Source organism: Cebus imitator, unplaced genomic scaffold (genome assembly GCF_001604975.1).
Source record: "Cebus imitator isolate Cc_AM_T3 unplaced genomic scaffold, Cebus_imitator-1.0 Scaffold102, whole genome shotgun sequence".
In the NCBI taxonomy this organism is placed as follows: domain Eukaryota; kingdom Metazoa; phylum Chordata; class Mammalia; order Primates; family Cebidae; genus Cebus; species Cebus imitator.
Window position 1 is genome coordinate 2,755,114 of NW_016107417.1, and position 5,898 is coordinate 2,761,011.

Below are 5,898 nucleotides of genomic sequence, written 5' to 3' on the forward strand. Positions count from 1 at the left end.
TTTTGAGATGCAGTCTGGCTCTGTCGCCAAACTGGAGTGTAGTGGTGCGATCTAGGCTCACTGCAACCTCTGCCTCCCAGGTTCAAGTGAGTCTCCTGCCTCAGCCTCCCAAGTAGCTGGGACTACAGGCACGCACCACCACGCCCAGATAATTTTATATTTTTAGTGGAGACGGGGTTTCACCATGTTGGCCAGGTTGGTCTCGATCTCTTGATCTCGTGATCCGCCCACCTCTGCCTCCCAAAGTGCTGGGATTACAGGCGTGAGCCAACATGCCTGGCCACAGCCACATGATTTTCAACAAAGGTGCCAAGAATATACAGTAGGAAAAGGACACCCTTTTCAATGGGAAAATATTCATTTTGGATATTCATATGCAGAATTAATCCAGACCTCTGTCTCTCACTATATAAAAAAATTAACTCAATGAATTAAGCACTTAGATATAAGACCCAAAACTGTAAAACTACTTCAAGAAAATATAGAGTAATGCTTCAAGATATTGGTTTAGGAAAAGATTTTGTGTGTAAAACTCCAAAAGCCCAGCAAAGGGCCAGGCATGGTGGCTCGCGCCTGTAACCCCAGCACTTTGACAGGTAGATCACTTGAGGTCAGGAGTTTGAGGCCAGCCTGGCCAACACGGCAAGACTCTCTCTCTACTAAAAATACAAAAATTAGCTGGGCATGGTGGCATGCACTTGTGATCCCAGCTACTCAGGAGGCTGAGGTGGGAGAATCACTTGAACCCAGGAGGCAGAGGTTGTAGCCAGCCAAGATTGCACCAATGCACTCCAGCCCAGGTAACAGAGCGAGAATCTGCTCTGTCTCAAAAAAAAAAAAAAAAAATGAAAGAAAAGCACAGTAAACGAAACCAAAAATAGATAAATGGGACTATATTAAAGAACTTCTGCACAGCAAAAGAAACAATCAACAAAATGAAGAAATAACTTGTAGAATGAGAGAAAATATTTCCAAATTCATCCAAAAAAGGAACTGATATTGAGAATATACAAAGAACTTGAACAACTCAACAGCAAAATAAGCCAAACAATCCGATTTAAAAAGTGGAAAATGATCTGAACAGACATCTCTTAAAAGAAGATATACACATGGCCAAAAAGTATGTGAAAAAATATTCAACATCACTAAGTATCAGGAAAATGCAAATTGAAACCACAATGAGATACCATCTTACCTCAGTCAGAATGGCTATCATCAAAAAGGCAAAAATTATCAAATGCTGGTGATAATGTAGACAAAGGGGAACTCATACGCTGTTGGTGGAAATGTAAAATAGTACAGCCACTATGAAAAACTGTATAGAAGTTCTTAAAAAACAAAACTAAAAGTTGTACTATGATATGATCCAGCAATCCTACCACTGGATATTATCCAAAGAAACTGACATCAATATATTGAAGATAAGTTTAAAGATTAAACAGGTGCAGTGATGTGCACCTGTAGTCCTAGCTGAGGCAGGAGGATCACTTGAACTCAGGAGGTCAAGGCTGCAGTAAGCCATGATCACACCACTGCATCCAGCCTGGGTGACAGAGCAAGAACCTTTCTCAAAAACTATATAGTATATATTTGTTTTATCTATTATCTATTCTATATTACATATTGTGTTATACATTATAATATGTTGTATATCATACATAAATTATATAATTATAATACATTGTATATCATATATAAATTATGTATAATGTATGATATACAATATAATTTACATATAAATTATACACATAAATCATAATTTATAATATACTGTTACATATTATCTGCATTTATTATGTATTTACATATTATACAAAATATATTATACATTATAATATATAACACATATAACATAATATATAATAGGTATATTACATTATATAATTATACTTTATATATGTAATATATAATGAACAATATGTATTTTATATACATAAAAAACATACCTGCACCCCCATGTTTGTTGAAGCTCTATTTACAATGACCAAGAGATGGAATCAACGCAAATGTCCATCAGCACATGAATGGGTAAAGAAAATGTGGTACATATAGACTGTGGAATAGCATTTAGCCATGAAAAGAAGGCAATCCTGTCATTTGCCACAACATGGTGGAGCCGGGAGGACATTATGTTCACTGAAATAAGTCAGGTACAGAAATATAAATATCCCATCTTCTCACTTATATCTGAGAGCTAAAAAAATCTGAGCTCATTAGAGAGTAGAGAGTAGAATTGGGATAATTAGAGGCTGGGAAAGGTAGGGGAGGGGAAGACAGGGAGAGGAAGCCAGTAAATACAAAGTTACACTTAGGTGGAAGGAGCAAAGTCTAGTGCTATTTATCACTGTAGGGTGGATACAATTCACAATAATTTAGTGTAAAAAGCTGGTAGTTGGATCTTGGGAGCAGTGGGTGGTCCACCTCGAGGTGAGACACTGCCCATAATAAAGAAAAAAAAAATAAAAAATAAAAAAACAAGAACAATAATTTAGCGTCTATTTTCAAAAACTAGAAGAGAGGATTCTGAATGTTGACAACACAAAGAAAGGATATATGTCTAAGGTGATGAATATGCTAATCACCCTGATTTGATCATTACACATTGCATACACACTGAAATTTCACTCTAATTCCACAAATATGTACAAGTGTTGTCAACTAAAAAGAAAAGAGAAAAAAAATTTAAAATAGCAACAATGAATTGGATGATAGCATATGAACAAGTGAAGTGAATATCAAGGGCATCATAAACAGCAGGAACTGGGAATACTCTATTACAAGAGACCTACAGTACCGTGTAGTATACAGGCAGGCCTTGGAGACAGTAGGGATTTGGTTCCAGACAACCACAATAAAACTAATATTGTGATACTAATCACACAAATTCTTTGGTTTCCCAGTGCCTACAAAAGTTATATTTACACTGTACTATATTAAGTGGGCAATAGCATTCATTATGTCTTAAAAACAAGGTACATTTCTTAATTTTAAAATATGATCTGGGCCGGGCACGGTGGCTCATGCCTGTAATCTGAGCACTGTGGGAGGCCAAGGCAGGTGGATCACCTGAGGTCAGGAGCTCAAGATCAGCCTGACCAAGATGGAGAAACCCTGTCTCTACTAAAAATACACACACACACAAAAAAACTCCATCTCAAAAAAAAAAAAAATTTTTTTTTGAACTGAGGTGAGAGGATTGCTTGAGCCCAGGAGCTCAACACCAACCTGGGCAACATGGTGAGACCCCATCTCTACAAAAAATTTATAAATTAGCTGGGCTGTGGTAGGAGGGTCACTTGAGCCTGGGAGGCTGAACCTGCAGTGAGCCATGATCATGCCACTGTACCCCAGCCTGGTGACAGAGCAAGACCTGTCTCAAAAAAAAAAAAAAAGAAAAAAAAACTGCTCGGTGCAGTGGTTCATGCTTGTAATCCCAACACTTTGGGAGGCTGAGGCAGTCAGATTGCTTGAGCCCAGGAGTTTGAGATCAGCCTGGGCAATAGATCGAAAACCCGTCTTTACAAAAGATGCAGAAATTAATGAGCCAAGCATAGCGGCATGCACCTGTAGTCCCAGCTACTTGGGAGGCTAAGGTGGGAGGATTGCTTGAGCTTGGGAGTCAAGGCTGCAGTGACCCCAGATCACACCACTGCACTCCAGCCTGGGTGACAGAGCGAGACCCTGTGTCAAAAAAAGAAAAAAATTAAAAATCAAAAAAATGGTTTTTGTTTGTTTGTTTTTGACAGAGTTTCGCTCTTGTGGCCCCTGGCTAGAGTGTAACAGTGCAATCTCGGCTCACTGCAACCTCTACCTCCTGGGTTCAAGAGATTCTCTTACCTCAGCCTTCCAAGCAGCTGTGATTACAGGCATGCGCCACCACACCCAGCTAATTTTTGTATTTTTTAGTAGAGACAAGGTTTCACCATGTTGGCCAGGCTGGTCTTGCTATGTTTCCTGGGGTGGTCTCAAACTCCTGGCCTCAAACAATCCTCCTCCCTCTGCACTGGAATTGCAGATGTGAACCATCATGCCCAGCCCCTCAATTTTTAATAGAAACAAATTTTAATATAAACTAGGAAGAAATAAACTTTACAATATCTATTAATATCTCTTCTATGTGAACAAACCATACAGATATACAAGGAGATGTGAAAAAATGGAATTATGTATTTTATTATTGATAGAAAACTAAAGTGAGCCTTTTTCTAAACTAATCTGCCACTCCGGCCATAGACCACCAGGAATACATCTTCAGCTGAACAAACTGGGTTTATTACTCCTGCACTCTGGGGCATTTCAGTAAGAGGGTGCTAGAAAGGACTTAAGAGGAGGATTTAAGAGGACTTAAGGATTAAGAGGATTTAAGGACTTAAAAGGACTTAAGAGGAGGATAAATCACTGGCCATGTTCAGTGATTTGTCAGGGTTTAGGGAAGCCAGGCTTCTCTCTGGCTTGGATGTTGTCAGAAACAGGGGTATGGCTATGACAGACTATCAACGAATCTTACCCAGAAGGAGAGATTAGATGGAGGCTAATGCTGTACTTGGTAAGGAAACAACAGTCACTTTCTTATGAGAGAAACAGGGATGTTTTGTGCCTTTTGTGGTTTGGACAGTGCTCACCTTTGCCAGCGTTCAGATGTGAGGATAGAGTGGTTCTGTTTCTGTCTTGCTCCCTCGCGGTCACAGAGTGACCTTGTGCAATGCTGATGTTCTCTGAAATTGTTTATGTTCAACAGAATACTAAGGCCAGCTCCCAGATGTCCAGGGATGTATAAATTAAATGCAATTTAAATCTAAATTTCCAGTTTTGTGTAAGTTTATGTGAGAACTTGAAAAATACATCTAAGTTGGGTATCTGAACAAATAAACATTAGAGAAGAGTTGAGAAACCAAAGAGAGAGGAATTGTGAAATCTAAAAGACATGAAAAATGTTGATAAATTTGACTACAAAAAAGTAAGTCTTTGTGCTGGGCAAGGTGGCTCACACCTGTAATTCCAGCATGATTTGGGAGACCAAGGCAAGCAAATTGCTTGAGTCCAGGAGTTCAAGACCAGCCTGGGCAACATGGCAAAACTCCACTTCTACCAAAAACATAAAAATTAGCTGCATGGTGGCACAGGCCTGTGGTTCCAGCTACACAGGAGGCTGAGATGGGAGGATGAATTAAGCCTAGGAGGTCGAGGCTGCAGTGAGCCAATCAAATCACTGCACTCCAGCCTGGGTGATAGAGTGAGACCTTGTCTAAAAAACCAGACAAACAACAACAAAAATAAGTCTTTGTCCAGCAAAAATCACCTTTACACAGACAGACCACAGATAAAACATTTTCAATGCATTTGAGAAAAGGGTTGATGTTCTTAGTAAACTAAAAATAAATACCTACCAACCAATATAAAAAGAGTACATTTCAGAATCGTTTCAGATTTTTACAACGATGGGTCATTAAAAACAAAAAAAGAAAAATACTCAGCTGGGCGCGGTGGCTCACGCCTGTAATCCCAGCACTTTGGGAGGCTGAGGCTGGCGGATCACCTGAGGTCAGGAGTTCGGGACCAGCCTGGCCAACATGATGAAACCCCATCTCTACTAAAAATACAAAACTTAGCAAGGCCTGGTGTGGTGCGTGCCTATAATCCCAGCTACTTGGGAGGCTGAGGCAAGAGCATCCCCTGAACCCAGGAGGCAGAGATTGCAGTGAGCCAAGATCGCACCACTGCACTCCAGCCTGGGAGACAGATCGAGACTGTGTCCAAAAAAAAAAAAAAAAAAACAGGATAGAGGAAGGGGAGGGGAAGAGAGGGGAGGGGAGGAGAAGGGAGGGGGAAAAGAGGAGAGAGAAGAGGAAAGGAAAGGAAAGGAAAAAAGAAAAGAAAAGAAAAAAGAAGAGAGAAAAC